The 20,874-nt window shown below is 45.2% G+C and overlaps 1 protein-coding gene across 1 annotated transcript in view; it reads left to right on the top strand.

The window, feature by feature from the left end:
* The window catches only part of arhgap39 (Rho GTPase activating protein 39), a 541,093-nt gene that overhangs the window by 397,771 nt on the left and 122,448 nt on the right, over window positions 1-20,874 (top strand). The window lies entirely within an intron of this gene.

Genomic DNA, 20,874 nt, shown 5'->3' with positions numbered 1-20,874 from the left:
TGGATCACCCCTAGATTATTTAGATTCTGTCATACGTCCTGGTATATCAATTAGATATATGTGTTCAAGAAGGCGGCTCACCACCATCTTCTCAAGGGCAATTAGGGATGGGCAATAAAATGCTGGCCTCGCCAGCGACGCCCACACCCCATGAACGAATTTTTTAAAATCAAAATAGAAATTAATAATTGGACAGTAACAGAACAAATTAATTTCCATTAATTTTAATAATTTTTCTAAAGCTCTTAACTTTTATCAAATGCGAAGCCTTCTACCATAGTTATAGATAGACTATCTTGAGAGTGCAAGCTGATCAATAACATCACTAAGTAATGCCCGTAACTTTCACTTATTAAGTCTTCTAATCAGCGTTAGATTTCTCTTAAAGAAAACAGGTCACCTCCAAAAATGTCTTCAGTATTTCATGAAGACAACATTACAATTGAAGAAAGACAACACTGTAGGATTAAAAAGTTCCGCGGCGGTAAACAGTATCTGTTTAGTTCTCGTTTAAAACTAATCCTGTCCTCAAGCTCTTGCCGTTTTTAATTTTAATTGCTAACCTAGTATGTGATAAAAGGAGAAAAAGGAGTGATTTTATTAGAGTCTAAGTCCCACGCATATTACTGGCCTTAACTTACTGGTGATGAATTATCAAGGCTGCCCAAGTTTGGGATATAAATCATATCCCACAGCTTCTCATGTATACCCTACTGATACCACTCATGGAAGGCCACAGATATTGGACTAGATATTTGTTCAGTCACCATTTAAATAATTTATTCAAGTGTGTGAAGCAGGGCTAATTTTCTACTCAGTCCACAGAATTTGCCTCTTAATGCTTCAGAAAGAATGCAGTTTTAATAATTGATCTTGGTGCTCGCCTATATATCTGTCTCTATGGCACTTTGTGCCTGCCAAGTTGAGAAATGCTAGAGTTGGGGAATGAAACACTTTCAGTTTTGGGGCCCCCATTGTTCCAATTTTCACTCTCAGGCCAAGCAGAGTACAGTTAAAGTGCTTTTATGTTGGTGTTAGTGGGGTATTGGTGTCTCTGGCTCCCAAAGCATTGGGCCCATTCAGTCCAAGAGGATCCTGTAAAAATGGGTCTTACCAACGGCTAGATAAAGCGAACTTGGTAGATTCACATTCAAGACTAAGATCGATGGATTTTTGTTAGGTAAGGGTATCAAGGGATATGGATCAAAGGCGGGTAAATGGAATTGAGGTGCAGATCAGCTATGGTCTAATTAAATGATTCGAGGAGCTGAATGGCCTACTGCTGTTCCAATGGTTGATGTCAATTGTGTGCGACTTGTACTTCGGGAACTGGCAGCACAAACATCCCGCTGACACCAATCTAAAAGGGCCTTTAGTTACAGAGCAAAAAGCCCTCACCTCTGGTCCACCGCTGCCTCAGCACCAACCTCAGAAGAGCACACTCTACTGTGCCAGTGTAACATTATTGTATTTCCCTCACCAGCCATCCTCAAGGGCCTCATGACATTGACAATTTGTGCCAAAGTACAGATAATTATGTAGCACCTGAACCCACAAGGAACTGGGCTGGTGTGCCCAAACCTTCGTAATTGGCACAGTAAATTGTTAAAAAACAGTAGATCATAAAGGAACTGAAATAAAGTGCTTGGGACTGCTTAGTGTTTACTGATTTACACCAATTCTAAATGATTAAGCACTGGTGTAAATCTTGCTAGAATGGTAATGTGCTCAAAGCACTCAATTCTCCTGGTTCTTCCATTTACACAATTATACATAGTTCCGGGTGCAGATTTGGACAGTTGCAAAGAGCACACTAGGGTTGGGAATGGAAAATTGTGTTTAGGAATGTTGACAATTAAAGTGAAGTGGCAGAATAGGGAGACATCAATTCTTACAGACTTTGGAAAAACTCAAATGGCATTTCATTCCCATTGACGGCCTTTGCCAAGATTGAAGGGTGAGGGGACTAAAGAAGCAACAGGGAAAATGAAGAGGAAGGAATCCCAATGTGCAGACATTGGTCTGCAGGCAAGTGATGGAGCAGTCCAATAACATGCCCCCTGTTTGGCTGCTAATGTGAAGGTGGCACTGTTTGCCACCCCACAGCACCATCCTCACAGGTCAGCATTGCAGAATGGAGGTAGGCTTCAGGCCAAAGATATGCCAGTGCAATGGTGCATGTTAGCAGCAGGTAACACACCTCTACATCTGGCTCCATGCTAAGCTCGACCCTGTGAAGATAGTCCGTCCTGTTCCATGTTCCCCCCCACCCCCACCAAACCCATGGTTGTTGCCTGGTGGGTGCAACAATGCCATTAAATACTGTTGGGATCTTGGCAGGTGAAGCTGATCAGTACGGTACCTGTTGACCATGCCTTCTTTCATGCAGTGCCACTGAGAGTATGGCATAACGTGATTGGGCTACTTCTGAGGAAGTGAGCAACATCACATTAAGTCAGGCATTTACATATCCAAATAGTGCCATTGATCCCGCTGTCCCAGCTTCCTTTGGGAATAGAAGCCTCTGTGTGCACTCATCATCTGCCGAAGCAAGGGATGTGCACATCCATCTGTAGGTGTGGCCTGCCTCGCATCTCTCTATAGGTCCTCCTCCTTCCTAACACTTGAAGGGTGATTCCAATTGGGAAACCCATTGGTGCCAGTAATGTTGCTGGAGGATAAATTTATTTTTTGAACAATTGGCACAGATGCTTATGAGAACTTAAGGGGGTCATTTTAACCTAACCAGCCCGGCAGGAAACTGACAGGATCGGATTGGCCGCCCATTTTACAGCCGGCTTGATTTTACTTTACATTGAAGTCAGTTTCCCACCAGGTGGGTTAGGTTAAAATTACCTCCTGTGAAAAAAGACAAAACAAATGAACAAAATGGTGCAGAAATGGCCTAAAAAACACGTTATTATTCCTATCTGACTTTTTAGCTCCAAGCAACCTTGGGTGGCTAGTTTCTCCTACATATGCCCAAACATTGGGAAATTACATGCAGGATGTCCTTTCCCCATTTCTATATTTAAGTGACACTCTTGTCTGCCTCAGATGAGAGCATGCGCTACCCACCCCAAACTCCATCAGAGGCACGAAAGGCACGTGAAATGGGAGACCATCAGTTGGGACTGATCTCTGCCTCTTTTATTGTTTCAGTGTGCCTTGTCTGTCCGTTCCTAAGACATAAGTGAGACTAAAATCGGCCCCCATTTCTCCATTACTGGTGTTTAGCAGCGAGACCAGTTACCAGCATTGATTTCATTTGCTTTATAATCCTTATTTTTAAGGTGTCAAAAGATGAGGAGCTAAAGATATAAACTAGGTCGGTAACCAGTTCTGATAATGTCGTTTGGCGTTTAACAGGAATGTAATCAGTTAAAACGTGACACCGAGCCACATCAGGAGATATTAGAACAGGTGACCAAAAGCTTGGTCAAAGAGCTAGGTTTTAAGGAGCGTCTTAAAGGAGGAGCGAGAGGTAGAGAGTCAGAGAGGTTTAGGGAGGGAATTCCAAAGCTTAGGGCCCAGGTAGCTAAAGGCACAGCCACCAATGGTGGAGTGATGAAAATCGGGGAATTGGAGGAGTGCAGTGATCTCGGAGGGTTGTAGAACTGGAGGCGGTTACAGAGATAGGGAGGGGCGAGGCCATTGGAGGGATTTGAAACCAAGGATGAGAATTTTAAAATCAAGGCATTGCCAGATTGGAAGCCAATGTCGGTCAGCGAGCACAGGGTTGATGGGTGATTGGGACTTGGTGCGAGTTAGGATACGGGCAGCAGAGTTTTGGAAACTCTGCTACATATTCAGTTTCCATCATAGTGCTATGGAAATTAGTAGTGCTTATTTTATTTTTAAATGAATAAACTATTCTAAATCTCTCAGGTTTAAATGATGTGTTTGAAATATTCCCAATTATTCCTGCCACCCCCACGGTTCCAGTGGTGTCGGAGGGAACTACTGCAGTGAAACAAACACAGTGAGATATCACTTTGTTACACGTGATGGCTGTGTGCCTTCCCACAGTGACATGACTGAGATTAGGCAAAACTCACACCCTACTGCTCCAAACTGCTATGCGAGCCTTTATTCTATATTTAAACCAAATGAATGCCTTGATTAGACCCCAGTCTGTAACCCGTTCTCAAGTATGCCTTGTTATACTTATAGACTAGCTGAACCCCTTGATTAACAACCAGCCAGTAACTCCAGTGTATTCGTTATTCTATTTATAAATCGTCAGAACCCCTCGATTAGATTCCAGACTGTAACTCACTCCCGGGTATCCTTTATTCTATATATAAACCACCCTAACCCCTCGATTAGATTCCAGACTGTAACTCACTCCCGGGTATCCATTATTCTATATATAAACCACCTGAACCCCTCGATTAGATTCCAGTCTGTAACTCACTCCCGGGTATCCATTATTCTATATATAAACCACCTGAACCCCTCGATTAGATTCCAGTCTGTAACTCACTCCCGGGTATCCATTATTCTATATATAAACCACCCTAACCCCTCGATTAGATTCCAGACTGTAACTCACTCCCGGGTATCCATTATTCTATATATAAACCACCTGAACCCCTCGATTAGATTCCAGACTGTAACTCACACCCGGGTATCCATTATTCTATATATAAACCACCTGAACCCCTCGATTAGATTCCAGTCTGTAACTCACTCCCGGGTATCCATTATTCTATATATAAACCACCTGAACCCCTCGATTAGATTCCAGTCTGTAACTCACTCCCGGGTATCCATTATTCTATATATAAACCACCTGAACCCCTCGATTAGATTCCAGTCTGTAACTCACTCCCAGGTATCCATTATTCTATATATAAACCACCTGAACCCCTCGATTAGATTCCAGTCTGTAACTCACTCCCGGGTATCCATTATTCTATATATAAACCACGTGAACCCCTCGATTAGATTCCAGACTGTAACTCACTCCCGGGTATCCATTATTCTATATATAAACCATCTGAACCCTTCGATTAGATTCCAGACTGTAACTCACTCCCGGGTATCCGTTATTCTATATATAAACCACCTGAACCCCTCGATTAGATTCCAGTCTGTAACTCACTCCCGGGTATCCGTTATTCTATATATAAACCATCTGAACCCTTCGATTAGATTCCAGTCTGTAACTCACTCCCGGGTATCCATTATTCTATATATAAACCATCTGAACCCTTCGATTAGATTCCAGACTGTAACTCACTCCCGGGTATCCGTTATTCTATATATAAACCACCTGAACCCCTCGATTAGATTCCAGTCTGTAACTCACTCCCGGGTATCCGTTATTCTATATATAAACCATCTGAACCCTTCGATTAGATTCCAGACTGTAACTCACTCCCGGGTATCCTTTATTCGATATATAAACCACCTGAACCCCTCGATTAGATTCTGGCCTGTAACTCACTCCCGGGTATCCATTATTCTATATATAAACCACCTGAACCCCTTGATTAGATTCCAGTCTGTAACTCACTCCCGGGTATCCATTATTCTATATATAAACCACCTGAACCCCTCGATTAGATTCCGACCTGTAACTCATTTGCAGTTTATCCGTTATTCTATATATGTCACATTTTTGATTGTATTGCCACAGAAGGATCTTAGTATAGTCTATATTAAAATGTTACTATTAACTTATGGTTAAGCTCTCATGGTTAAATTCACTGAACTATCAAGCGCTGGGCTGTGGTGTTAGAACCAGGTGAATCAATTAGTGAAATGGTGCTTCTCGCGTACCATTTCAGCTTAAGACAATGGAATTCATTTAAACTTTCCTGTGGATCCCCCAAACTCGCTATATTAGGAAAGTCTATTCATTTGAGCTCAACGGGAGCAGGGTTCAAGGAACCCTCATGCACGGGCGGTGTCAGGTACAGTATATTTATCAATTCTAAGACGTGGAGAGCTGGGAGAAGTTCAGCAGTTAAGTTGCTGGTTTCCTGTCCAGCTAAGGAACAAAGAAAGGAAGGACAAATGAGAATATGGTCTCAGTTCAGAAGATCTGTCAAGGCAGACAGGCACGGAGTGAGCGAGCTGATTCCCTTAAGCTAGAGCTGACCAGGATCAGAAGTAGTATTGGTCAGGAAAGTTATATTTATCCCACTAACAGTAACAGTGAGGAGTGTATTGTTAATCTCATTGAAACATACAAAATTCTTACAGGGCTTGACAGGGTAGATGCAGGGAGGATTTTTTCCCCTGGCTGGGGAGTCTAGAACCAGGGGTCACAGTCTCAGAATAAAGGGTAGGCCATTTAGAACTGAGATGAGGAGAAATTTCTTCATTCGGAGGATGGCGAATCTTTGGAATTCTCTACCCCAGAGGGCTGTGGAGGCTCAGTCATTGAGTACATTCGAAACAGAGATCGATAGATTTCTAGGTATTAAAGGCATCAAGGGATGGTGCAGGAAAGTGGAGTTGAGGTAGAAGATCAGCCATGATCTTGTTGAATGGCGGAGCAGGCTCGAGGGGCCGGATGGCCTACTCCTGCTCCTATTTCTTATGTTCTTATGTTATCTTCCATGTTACAAAGAGTATTCCTAAATTAAGTTGAAGTAAGGTGATATTTACTTTGTTATTCTTCTCATTCATTTACTGACTGTAAAATAAACCCACTCATTGATTTATATCTGGCCTTGTCTCACTAAAGTGTTAATCGGAAGATAGGTGAAGTGCCTGTGATGCCATGTGCAAGATTACAGTATCCAGTTTCTATAACAAGCGGTTTCATTACTATAGCTCCCGTGGGTCACGCCATTGTGTGACTAGACATTGGGCAGTAACGGCAAACTCCTGATCGTTAGCGATGTGGTGTCTGATTGCGGGAGGGCTAGTGAATCTAAACCCAGAAGACTATCTAGTGCGGACCTGAAGTTTGTAACAATAAATCATCTGAACTCAGTTAGATTCCAGCCTTGTAAACTCTTCCAACTATTATTTTAGGCAATACATATGCCTTGTATGAAATGAATATCTAAACTGTTGTCAGCTATAAGACATTACCTGCACACCTGCTGTCAAGCCTGGATGACTAGACATGGATCTTTAAAATCAATGACTACTGTCTCTTGAGTAATGGCGAGGCAGTGCTGATGTTTTGGCAATGGTTGTAAATATAAGTTAATAGTAACATTTTTGCCCAACTGTTCTCTCACTTTTACTGATAAGGTGACTGAGCAGGATCTTTCAACTTGTTCTGTAGATTACATATTTAAAATACACCTTTGGGGAGCGAGCGAGCGCAAGACTTTTTGAAATTGAAATTGTGTTTCATCCCACTGGAATGTTTTTGCCTTTTTATCATTTAAACAGTACATAACTCAAATGTTGAGATTTGAGGTGGAAGTTAAAAAGCACTCAGGAAATTTCTTCCATTTAAATATTGAGAAAACCAAAGCCATTGTCTTTGGTCCCCGCCACAATCTCTGTTCTCTAACTACCGACTCCATCCCTCGCCCTGGCCACTGTCTAAGGCTGAACCAGACTGTTCGCAACCTTGGCGTCCTATTTGACCCTGAACTGAGCTTCCGACCCAATATCCACTCCACCACCAAGACCGCCTACTTCCACCTCCGTAATATCACCCATCTCCGTCCCTGCCTCAGCTCATCTGCTGCTGAAACCCTCATCCATGCCTTTGTTACCTCCAGACTTGACTATTCCAATGCTCTCCTAGCTGGCCTCCAACCTTCCACCCTCCATGAACTTGAGCTCATCCAAAACTCAGCTGTCCGTATCCTAACTTGCACCAAGTCCCGTTCACCCATCGCCCCTGTGCTCACTGACCGATATTGGCTCCCGGTCCGGCAACGTCTCAATTTAAAATTCTCATCCTTGTGTTCCAATCCCTCCATGGCCTATCTCTGTAACTCCTCCAGCCCTACAACCCTCCGAGACCTCTGCGCTCCTCCAATTCCGGCCACTTGCGCATCCCCGATTTTCATCGCTCCACCATTGGTGGCCGTGCCTTCAGCTGTCGAGGCCCTAAGTTCTGGAATTCCCTCCCTAAACCTCTCCGCCTCTTTACCTCTCTCCTCCTCCTTTAAGTCGCTCTCCTCCTCTCCTCCTTTAAGCTTTTGGTCACCTGTCCTAATATTTCTTTCTGTAGCTCGGTGTCAAATTATAGCTGATAATCACTCCTGTGAAGAGCCTTGGAATGTCTTTACTATGTTAAAGGCGCTACAAAATGCAAGTTGTTATATGCTTTTCTAAAATGGGAGACGACGCGCAGGATTGCTGTGGGTAATTACAGAAGAAAAAGACGTGTCTTTAATTTTTAAAGTGGAAATTTTGCAACTGGTAAATAACTAGATTTCAAAAGCAGACTTAAAGAGGATCTATTTCTTCTGAGACCGTACGTTCCTGCTTCTCCTTTGTTCTGAGCTCTAATTTTCATACGTGCTGCTCCATCCTTCTCATTGAAATCGTGATCTGTAAAACAATGGAAAATCAATAGGTTTCAGCAATCTGGGATCCCTTGAATGAACATTAAAAATCAATTCTGTTGCTTGTCCTTGAAGAAGGAGAAACCTTTCAGACAGTCCTCGTTCAACACCTCCGCTAACGTTCGCCACAGTGGCACAGAACGAGGCCACCATTAGCAGCTTAACCGTTTCACTGCTAAAAAGGAGTTTGATTTCCCTTAAAATGTTTTTAAAAAATTAATGATTTTACTCAATGTACTTGACACTTGCGTTTTTGTGTCAGCCGTGGCTCAGTGGTAGCACTCTCGCCTCTGAGGCAGAAGGTTGTAGGTTCAAGGCCCACTCCATAGACTCGAGCACAAAATCAAGGCTGACACTCCCAGTGCAGTGCTGAGGGAGCGCTGCACTGTCGGAAGTGCCGTCTTTCGGATGAGACGTTAAACCGAGGCCCCATCTGCCCTCGCAAAAGATCTCACAGCACTATTTCGAAGAAGAGCTGGGGAGTTCTCCCCGGTGTCCTGGCCAATATTTAACCCTCAGCCATCGTCACTAAAACAGATTATCTGGTCATTGTCACATTGTTGTTTGTGGGATCTTGCTGTGCGCAAATTGGCTGCCGCGTTTCCTACATTACAACAGTGACAACACTTCAAAAGTACTTCATTGGCTGTAAAACACTTTGGGACGCGTGAAAGGCGCTGAATAAATGCAAGATTTTCTTCCTGTTTGTTTGTGATGATCTGTTGCTTTTGCGCTTTTACAGGTCTATTAAAAATATGAAATGAACTCTTGTAATGTTTATATGTGCCTTTTAGCCTGAAGACATGGAAACTGCCTTGCTGGGAGCAGCAGTGTCCCCTTCCAATAGCAAAGACTGCCCAGCGTTGTAGCTTGAGTTCTCAAGGTACAAACGGCAGCATTTTAGCTCAAAACAGCAAGGCTGCCATTTCAGATCATATACAAGAAACCAAAAGTAGAAGGGGGGCAGTGCGTAGTCTGCAGCATTGGATAATCAGTGCATTATGCCAGAGTGAAGTAGAATAAGAGTTTACATCTGCAAATTACCCACTTGTGCTGAGTTCACACTACCAGAAGCACTCATATGCAGAGATTGTGAGACCAGGCACTTCCCCTGCAGAGAGGCAGATTCTGAGACAGCGCAGTTCCTTCAGAGGGTGACGTTGACAGAGGTCTGAAAGGAGGTACTTGAACTCATGGATATCTTGGAATGAAGAGAAAAACAAAGGAATCTCTGCAACATAGAGTGAAAGGAGTTGAGTGAGCAGAAAATGGTGTTCAAAAGTAAGAATGGACAAAGAAGGGCAAAGAAGAAAATTCTGAATGTGGTCGTAGCAGCCCAGGTACTTTGACCAGTGTATTTGAGAATAGATCGAGTGAAGAAGAGGATTTCAGATATAAGTTGTGAGGAAAAATTCTGAAAATTTAGTTTGTTTTCTTTGGAAAAGAGATTTTTAAGTGACCCAGTTGCAGTTTTCAAGATTATGAAGGGAATTGATGACATTTATCCAGGTGATTTTTCACTGTGGTGAAGGGTTCAATATATTTAAAATGAGGACATCAAGAGTAAGAGGGGGAGTTGGGTAGAGCTTTTTAAACCAAAGGTTAGAGTTGTGCGATGTTACTAGTAAAGGACATTAATAGTTAATGACTTTAAGAGACAGTTAGATGTGTTTCTAGAGAGAGAGGGGACTGAGGGACATGGTGAGGGGGTGGATGGGTGTGGCTGAAAGAAGGACTGGCTTTAGGACCCAGCGGTCTTTTCGTGTTCCCAAGCCTTCTTCCGATATATTGATCCTGCCATTTGCTGCAGCTTCATCATCATCGCAGGGCTTGCAGGGTTTCTGTGCGAGTAGGTCTCCTGTTCATTTTGTTGGAGATCTACTGATCTCAGGAAGAGATTAAGATAATATTCCAGTTTAAACAAAAAAAATTCCAATATTCTATCCGCTTTTCTTCCCTCTTTTTCAGTCCCATGGGAAACAGAAGTGATCTGGCATCTTCCCAAATGACCATTCTTCATGTATAACCGAGGCAGGGAGTATTGACAGGCTATTCGGTTGCTCAGGGCATCACAGCCGAGCCTGATCCTTTCCGCACCCGACGTCCACACACCTGCACGCTCTGGCAGACATTGCTGGGTAACGATCAGGAGCAGGAAACCTAAGTCAGTTTTATATTTCATCTCCCTATCACGGAGCACTTGAGGCCTATTGTAGCATCCCGACTGGTGCTTCAGCAGAGACTGGCAAACTCAGACAGAGCAGGGCATCCTAAATGAACCTGGGACCTTCTGTCCTCTGACATGGTGCAACAGGCCATAACACACTCATTGCAGTTCTTTAGTAAGTCCTATTTTTTGCATTGTAATAACAAATCATTTAAAATAAAATTGCAGGTGTTTTGGAACAGGAGTTGGCTTCTTATGTTTATCAAGATTGTATCAATGCATACTGCGGTCTATTTCTGATAACTCAAGGTTGTTTTCTCACTTTTAAAAATTGGATTATCCGGTAATTTGAATTAAGCAATATAAATCGCACAGTAAAGCGGGGCAAAGTGCTTAAAAAAATTAAATGATCAGATAATTTGAATGAAGTAATTTTGAATTAAGAGCAGGCTGTGCCAGCATCGCTTGCCATGTCCCTTTGAAATGAGGACGAAAGAAATTTGTCAATGTGAACAGTGGTCAGAAAAACAAAATCTTAAACTGGCTTTTCATCCAACCTTACATCTGGATTTGTTTCCCTCACTTCAACCCTTTCCGTTTCGGTTGGGACTTTTTTCTTGAGTTTTGTGGGATCTTTTTACCCAGCTGAATGTGTGTCTGAGTATAATATATATTTACGATATACATCTTGTTATTCTGTGGTGCGCTGCTGCGAACTGAGCCATTTCTCACCCAGTGTTCTCGGCAGTGTGAAGTTGCACTGTCAGAGCTTTGAGGCACCGCACCGTGCAGCTCTCTGTGGACAGCTGTCTGCATCACCGATGCGTGTTGTATCTCTTATGTAAATTTTGATCCTAGAATATATCATCCCCTTGGATCTTAGCAGACTTAATGCTCATCACTTGTACAGTCTGCGGAGAATTGTACAATATGGTCTCTGCGTTTGAGCAGCGGGTTTACAATTGCAGATTGATCTGGCGAAAGACACTGAGGTTTGAACCTGGGCACTCATCAGAGACATGTCAGTGGTGGAACATAAGGTGCTGAGGAGTAATGGGATGCAGGTGTGCTGGAGTGGAAGGGAAGGAAAATTGAAGGTGGATTGTTCCTTTCCCTCCCCTATGAGAAGAGAGGCCCTATGTAACAGGCCAGCTGATTCGAGTGTGATGGATGCGTATTGTCTGCTGGTCTCTGAATGGTGAAAATGTACCAACAAAACAACTGACTACACTTCAAAAATTAATTCATTGCCTGTGAAGCACTTTTGGGCATCCTGAGGCTGTGAAAGGCGCTGTACAAACGCCGATTCTTCCTGACCTCAGACACATCGCCGCAGGTGCTTCATCCAGATAGGAGGGCAAATCAGAGGCTGGGATCTCACAGGAGTGCTATCTTGTGCACTTGCCAAAGTTGGTTACAGAGCAGCAATGGAAGCACATCTGCCTGCCTGCATTCTTCATCCCAGAGTATTGCCCGTGGTGCATGGAGACCCGAAACAGCTGGGGGGGGGGTGGTGGGGGGTGGGAGGGTATGTAAATAACATCCTATCGCATCCAAAAAAATGAATGTTATACTGAGTAAACTAAACGAGACTCTTAACACCAACGTGTTTCCTTGTTACGATCCAGTTTGATCCCCAGTTTGCTCCCTGAACCTGGAGCACCCTCCTATGGTAGTTAAGGTTATTTGACTGTGAAAGGGGGAATCACAGATGAAGCAGTGCTCAGTTGGTGCCCACAGATGCGCCCTTTCCAGCAGGGGTTACTGGCCGGAAATAATTCCCCCATTTCCTGGCCCCGGGGAGCAGAGGCCGATCGTAGTGGCCATTTTCCCACTCTGGCTGAGATTGGGTAGCAGCACGGACCTGTGATCAAGAGATGGGACCTTCCTGATCTGTGTGTAGCTCAACTCTGTAGCACACTGCATTTACTCGCTCAGCCATTAGTGGAGGTGCTTCAGAAGTGTTTAAGGATACTGGCAGTGAGTTGACGTGCCTGCGCTTTGTGCTGCTCCCTTGTGAGCATAGATTCTTACAGCACATCGGAATCTCTTTCCCCATCCCCCTCCCCTCACCACCTCCACAACATCTGTTCTGTCAAAGGCGACGTCCACATGAGGACTAGACTTTTCCACATCATACATGGTATTGTGAAATCAGCGCTCTTTACAAGAAATACAAGACTACTTTTGTTCTATTTTGTACAGAATAGGTTGTAAACAGACTCAAAATGAGCTTTTTGTACTTGGCTGCATCCTGCTCTCTTGTCCATTTGAATTTTTTTTATTGCAGTCCTCTTTATCTTTTTACAAAAGTTATTCAAAGTTGCCAAGTTTTAATCTTAGCTATGAGCTAAGGAAATTATATGCTGCCCACAAGATTATAAAGACAGAGTGTTTAATTGTGCCCATATTACAGTCTGTGCTCCTCACTGCTTACAGGGTGTGCCCCTCACAGGCCACAGGGTGCGCCCCTCACGGGCCACAGGGTGCGCCCCACACGGGCCACAGGGTGCGCCCCTCACAGGCCACAGGGTGCGCCCGTCACGGGCCACAGCCAGTGCCCCTCACTGGTCATAGCCAGTGCCCCTCACTGGCCACAGCCAGTGCCCCTCACTGGCCACAGCCAGTGCCCCTCACTGGTCACAGCCAGTGTACGCCACACGTTCTCGGGGTCAGACCCTTGTCAGGCCAACAGAAATTTTACTGCAGCGTGAACCAAATAATAGTGACCACCGCACAGTCCTCGTGAAGACGAAGTCCCGGCTTCACACTGAGGACACCATCCAACGTGTTGTGTGGCACTACCACCGTGCTAAATGGGATAGATTCAGAACAGATCTAGCAGCTCAAAACTGGGCATCCATGAGGCGCTGTGGGCCTTCAGCAGCAGCAGAATTGTATTCCAGCACAATCTGTAACCCTATGGCCCGGCATATTCCTCACTCTACCATTACCAACAAGCCAGGGGATCAACCCTGGTTCAATGAGGAGTGTAGAAGAGCATGCCAGGAGCAGCACCAGGCGTACCGAAAAATGAGATGCCAAACTGGTGAAGCTACAACTCAGGACTACATGCGTGCTTAACAGCGGAAGCAACATGCTATAGACAGAGCTAAGCGATTCCACAACCAACGGATCAGATCAAAGCTCTGCAGTCCTGCCACATCCAGTCATGAATGGTGGTGGACAATTAAACAACTAACGGGAGGAGGAGGCGCTGCAAACATCCCCATCCTCAATGGTGGCGGAGTCCAGCACGTGAGTGCAAAAGACAAGACTGAAGCATTTGCAACCATCTTCAGCCAGAAGTGCCGAGTGGATGATCCATCTCGGCCTCCTCCCGATATCCCCACCATCACAGAAGCCAGTCTTCAGCCAATTCGATTCACTCCAGGTGATATCAAGAGACGGCTGAGTGCACTGGATACAACAAAGGCTATGGGTCCCGACAACATCCCGGCTGAAGACTTGTGCTCCAGAACTAGCTGCGCCTCGAGCCAAGCTGTTCCAGTACAGCTACAACACTGGCATCCACCCGACAATGTGGAAAATTGCCCAGGTATGTCCTGTCCACAAAAAGCAGGACAAATCCAATCCGGCCAATTACCGCCCCATCAGTCTACTCTCGATCATCAGCAAAGTGATGGAAGGTGTCGTCGACAGTGCTATCAAGCGGCACTTACTCACCAATAACCTGCTCACCGATGCTCAGTTTGGGTTCCGCCAGGACCATTCGGCTCCAGATCTCATTACAGCCTTGGTCCAAACATGGAAAAAAGAGCTGAATTCCAGAGGTGAGTTGAGAGTGACTGCCCTTGACATCAAGGCAGCATTTGACTGAGTGTGGCACCAAGGAGCCCTAGTAAAATTGAAGTCAATGGGAATCAGGGGGAAAACTCTCCAGTGGCTGGAGTCATACTGAGCACAAAGGAAGATGGTAGTGGTTGTTGGAGGCCAATCATCTCAGCCCCAGGACATTGCTGCAGGAGTTCCTCAAGGCAGTGTCCTAGACCCAACCATCTTCAGCTGCTTCATCAATGACCTTCCCTCCATCATAAGGTCAGAAATGGGGATGTTCGCTGATGATTGCTCAGTGTTCAGTTCCATTCGCAACCCCTCAAATAATGAAGCGGTCCGAGCCCGCATGCAGCAAGACCTGGACAACATCCGTGCTTGGGCTGATAAGTGGCAAATAACATTCGCGCCAGACAAGTGTCAGGCAATAACCATCTCCAACAAGAGAGAGTCTAACCACCTCCCCTTGACATTCAACGGCATTACCGTTGCCAAATCCCCCACCATCAACATCCTGGGGATCACCATTGACCAGAAACTTAACTGGACCAGCCATGTAAGCACTTTGACTACAAGAGCAGGTCAGAGGCTGGGTATTCTGTGGCAAGTGATTCACCTCCTGACTCCCCAAAGCCTTTCCACCATCTACAAGGCACAAGTCAGGAGTGTGATAGAATACTCTTCACCTGCCTGGATGAGTGCAGCTCCAACAATACTCAAGAAGCTCGACACCATCCAGGACAAAGCAGCCCGCTTGATTGGCACCCCATCCACCACCCTAAACATTCACTCCCTTCACCACCGGCGCACCGTGGCTGCAGTGTGTACCATCCACAGGGTGCACTGCAGCAACTCGCCAAGGCTTCTTCGACAGCACCTCCCAAACCTGCGACCTCTACCACTTGGAAGGACAAGGGCAGCAGGCACATGGGAGCAACACCACCTGCACGTTCCCCTCCAAGTCACCCACCATCCCAACTTGGAAATATATCGCTGTTCCTTCATCGTCGCTGTGTCAAAATCCTGGAACTCCCTTCCTAACAGCACTGTGGGAGAACCTTCACCACACGGACTGCAGCGGTTCAAGAAGGTGGCTCACCACCACCTTCTCAAGGGCAGTTAGGGATGGGCAATAAATGCCGGCCTCGCCAGCGACGCCCACATCCCATGAACGAATATATTAAAAAAATCCTACTCTTCCCCTCCATTGCAATGAAGAAAGACAAATGCTGTGATACTAGTGGATGAGCATCCAAAACGGCCTTTAGATAATCCTCAGGTATTATTTTAACTCCGATATAAGCCTGTTTATTATCAATGGATTAACTCTCCCTTTAAAGCAGCAGAGAGAGGAATATTGCTGGAACATGTTAAGTGTTGTTCTGCTAATATTGCCAACAGTGATTTCTAGACTAAAATGTCTTATTGCAGCCAGTTTGATTTCTCAGCTGCACAGTCAATCCTTGTGGGTGCTCTGTATGAGATTTGCTGCCCAGTTTATCCTGGTTGTGTTGAATCTGTGCCCCGCCATGCCAAGGATCGAGGAGAAACATGGAATAAAGCTTATTCAATAGAAAGACCTTTCATGACCTCAGGACGTCCCAAAGCGCTTCACAGCCAATTAAATACATTTGAAGTGTAGTCACTGTTGTAGGAAATGTGACATCCAATTTTCACACAGCCAGGTCCCACAAATAGTAATGAAATAAATGACCAGATCATCTCTTTTAGGAGCTGGTTGAGGGATAAATATTGGCCAGCGTACTGGGAGAGCTCCCCTGCTGTCTTTCGAACAGTGCAGTGGGAGCTTTTACATCCACCTGAGAGGGCAGGCGAGGACTCGCTTTAATGTCTCATCTGAAAGACGGCACCTCCGACAGTGCAGCACTCCCTCAGTACTGCACTGGGAGTGTCAGCCTAGATTTTGTGCTCGAGTCGCTGGAGTGTGGCTTAAACCCATAACATGCTGACTCAGAGGCTACCACTGAGCCAAGGCTGACACCTATTCAATGGCCTCAAAGTGGGGGGCGGGGGGGAATGGCTGAGTTGCCCAGTGCTCTTTGTAGGAGAGGATCCCCCATAAAGAAGTAATGCTGAGAACTAACTGAACTGAACAAGCACGGTGAAATCTTTAAAATTCACAAACTGAGATATGGGAGTAGATTTTCCGATTGGGTGTTAGTCAGGCACTGTGTTGTTAATAGTGTGCTGAACATGCCTGATTCTATGGGGCCAGATTCATTTACATAATATAGGTGGGCTCCTATCCCATATTGCCCCTGGCAATGGGAGCTCGCAAAGAAAGGGTAGTGGCAGGTAAACAGCCCTAAAAAGGTCATGGATAAATTTAAAGGGACTGTGTTACTGTTTGGGATTTTTTTTTCACCACTTTTCCACAGGGAGGATTTGGAAAAAATAAATAATTTTAAATGTTGGCTTTTTAAAATGAAGTGTGCTCACGTCAGCTTTAAACAACAGGCACTGAGGTGATAGATGCTTAAAATGCTAATGAACTAAACTTTGATGTTGTTTCCCTGTAGAATGTAAATAATAAGCAATGTATCACGCCCCTGAGTTGTGCTAATTTATTGTTAGATATTGGGCAATACCAACACATCCCTAAACCTAAGTCACTCAGACCACTTACAGGGGTGACTGGCACCCTGTACAAAAGACCCTAAACTTCAAATGGATGTGACCAATTAAAGATCAGTGACCGCTTACATGGTTAAAAATATTGGAAGCCTTTTTTCGGCTTTTGTGAGGCCGTTCAGTAACAAAAACAGCTAGCAAATAAATGTAGTCACAGCTAACCATTACTACCCTGAACAGTGTCAGCCCTATGGGGCATGTTAGCTGCCAGTCTCCTGGAGGCAGCTGTCATAGCTTTACATCTGGCTCTCTACTGACCCCATGTATCTAATTCTGCACTGTCACTGCCTGTGTAACCAGTTCTGCACTCTCACTGCCTGTGTAACCAGTTCTGCACTCTCACTGCCAGTGCAGCTGGTTCTGCACTCTCACTGCCTGTGTAACCGGTTCTGCACTCTCACTGCCTGTGTAACCGATTCTGCACTCTCACTGCCTGTGTAACCGGTTCTGCACTCTCACTGCCTGTGTAACCGGTTCTGCACTCTCACTGCCTGTGTAACCAGTTCTGCACTCTCACTGCCTGTGTAACCAGTTCTGCACTCTCACTGCCAGTGCAGCTGGTTCTGCACTCTCACTGCCTGTGTAGCCGGTTCTGCACTCTCACTGCCTGTGTAACCGGTTCTGCACTCTCACTGCCTGTGTAACCGGTTCTGCACTCTCACTGCCAGTGCAGCTGGTTCTGCACTCTCACTGCCTGTGTAACCGGTTCTGCACTCTCACTGCCTGTGTAGCCAGTTCTGCACTCTCACTGCCTGTGTAACCGGTTCTGCACTCTCACTGCCTGTGTAGCCAGTTCTGCACTCTCACTGCCTGTGTAACCGGTTCTGCACTCTCACTGCCTGTGTAGCCGGTTCTGCACTCTCACTGCCTGTGTAGCCAGTTCTGCACTCTCACTGCCTGTGTAACCGGTTCTGCACTCTCACTGCCTGTGTAGCCGGTTCTGCACTCTCACTGCCTGTGTAACCGGTTCTGCACTCTCACTGCCTGTGTAACCGGTTCTGCACTCTCACTGCCTGTGTAGCCAGTTCTGCACTCTCACTGCCTGTGTAACCGGTTCTGCACTCTCACTGCCTGTGTAGCCGGTTCTGCACTCTCACTGCCTGTGTAGCCAGTTCTGCACTCTCACTGCCTGTGTAGCCAGTTCTGCACTCTCACTGCCTGTGTAGCCAGTTCTGCACTCTCACTGCCTGTGTAGCCAGTTCTGCACTCTCACTGCCTGTGTAGCCAGTTCTGCACTCTCACTGCCTGTGTAGCCGGTTCTGCACTCTCACTGCCTGTGTAGCCAGTTCTGCACTCTCACTGCCTGTGTAGCCAGTTCTGCACTCTCACTGCCTGTGTAGCCAGTTCTGCACTCTCACTGCCTGTGTAGCCGGTTCTGTACTCTCACTGCCTGTGTAACCAATTCTGCACTCTCACTGCCTGTGTAACCGGTTCTGCACTCTCACTGCCTGTGTAGCCAGTTCTGCACTCTCACTGCCTGTGTAGCCGGTTCTGTACTCTCACTGCCTGTGTAACCAATTCTGCACTCTCACTGCCTGTGTAACCGGTTCTGCACTCTCACTGCCAGTGTAACCAATTCTGCACTCTCGCTGCCAGTGCAGCTGGTTCTGCACTCTCACTGCCTGTGTAACCAGTTCTGTACTCTCACTGCCAGTGTAGTCGATTCTGCACTCTCACTGCCAGTGTAGTCGATTCTGCACTCTCGCTGCCTATGTAACCAGTTCTGCACTCTCACTGCCAGTGTAGTCGATTCTGCACTCTCACTGCCAGTGCAGCTGGTTCTGCACTGTCGCTGTTCGTAGAATCATAGAATTCGGCCTGTCGTGCCTGTGCCGACTCTCTGAAAGAGCTGTCCAATTTATTCCCACTCCCCAACTTTTTCCCCATAACCCTGCAAATTTATCCTCTTCAAGTACATGTCCAATTGCCTTTTGAAAGCTCCAACACCCTATCGGGTAGTGCGTTCCAGATGTTAACAACGCTCTCTGTGAAAAAAATTCTCCTCAATTCCCCTCTAGGTCTTTAATTATTTTAAATCTATGACCTCTGGTTACTGACCCACTTGCCAGATGAAGCAGTTTCTCCCTACTTGCTCTATCAAAACCCTTCATAATTTTGAATGCCGCTATTAGATTTCCCCTTGACCTTCTCTGCTCTAAGGAGAACAATCCCAGCTTCTCCAATCTCTCCACATAACTGAAGTCTCTCAACCCTGGTATCATCCTGGTTAACCTCCTCTACACCCTCTCCAGTGCCTTGGCATCCTTCCTAAAGTGTGGTGCCCAGAATTGTACACAATACTCCAGCTGAGGCCTAACCAGTGATTTGTAAAGGTTTAGCATGACTTCCTTGTTTTTGTTTTCAATGCCCCTATTTACAAAGCCATGTATCCCATATGCTTTCATAACCTCCTTCTCAACTTGCCCTCCCACCTTCAAAGATTTGTGAATATGCCCCCCCAGGTCCCTCTGTTTTTCCCTTAAAATAGTACCATATAGATTATACTGTCTCTCCATGTTGTTCCTCCCAAAGTGCATCACTTCACACTTATCTGCATTAAATTGCATCTACCATGTGTCTGCCCATTTCACCAGTCTGTCTAGGTCCTCCTGAAGTCTACTACTATCCTCCTCACTATTTGCTACGTTGCCAGTGTGTCTGCAGACACATAAATAACAAAAGAAAAATCAGGATAGCGATAGGGCCACTAAGGAATGCACGATATAAACTCACAGGCAATGACAGTGTAATGGCAGAAATATTGAAGTTACTTTGCCTCCGTATTTACCAGGCAGACTAACAAGGTGGGCATGACATTAGAAGAAGAGATTAGAACAGATATAAAGACATTTAAGATAGAAAGGGGGGAGATCATTGATAAACTATTCAAACTTAGAAAGGATAAAACCCCTGGTTCGGATGGATTGCATCCGCGCTTATTAAAAGATAGGGAAGAGGTAGCAGAGGCACCATTACATATGTATAAAAATTAATTAGAAAAAGAATAGTGCCAGAGGACTGGTGGAGAGCTAATGTTATTCCTATATTTAAAAAGGGAGGTAGAACAAGTCGAGGGAATTATAGACGTGTAGCTTAACATCGGTGATAGGAAAGATAATGGAAAACTTTATTCAAAAATGTAATAGAAAAACTTCTAGAAAAGGAAAATATAATAAAGAATAGTCAGCATGGATTTCAGAAGGGAGGGTCATGCTTGACCAACCTTATTGAATTCTTTGAAGAAGTAACAGAAAGAGTAGACAAAGGTACTGCAGTGGATGTAACATATTTGGATTTTCAAAAGGCTTTTGATAAGGTACCACATTATAGACTCCTGAGTAAGGTCAGAGCATGTGGAGTCGGGACAAGTAGCAGAATGGATAGCAAGCTGGCTACAGAACAGGAAACAGATTGTAGGGGTTAAGGGTAGCTACTCAGACTGGCAAAAAGTGGGAAGTGATGTTCCACAGGGATCAGTGCTGGGACCACTGTTGTTCACAATTTACATTAACGATTTGGATTCGGGAATCGGAAGTACAATTTCAAAATTTGCGGACGACACCAAATTGGGGAGTGTCGTTAATAAAAAGAATGCGTCAAAATGCAAGAGGTCATTAATAAACTTACAGAATTGGCGTGTAATTGGCAAATGAATTTCAATATAGATAAGTGTAAGGTGGGGCATTTTGGTAAGAAGATTAGGGAGGCCACATATTACTTGGATAATAAGAGTCTAAATAGGGTAGAAGATCAGAGGGATCTCGG

Source organism: Heptranchias perlo, chromosome 2 (assembly GCF_035084215.1).
Source record: "Heptranchias perlo isolate sHepPer1 chromosome 2, sHepPer1.hap1, whole genome shotgun sequence".
Classification (NCBI taxonomy): domain Eukaryota; kingdom Metazoa; phylum Chordata; class Chondrichthyes; order Hexanchiformes; family Hexanchidae; genus Heptranchias; species Heptranchias perlo.
This window is presented reverse-complemented; position numbering and strand designations above follow the sequence as displayed.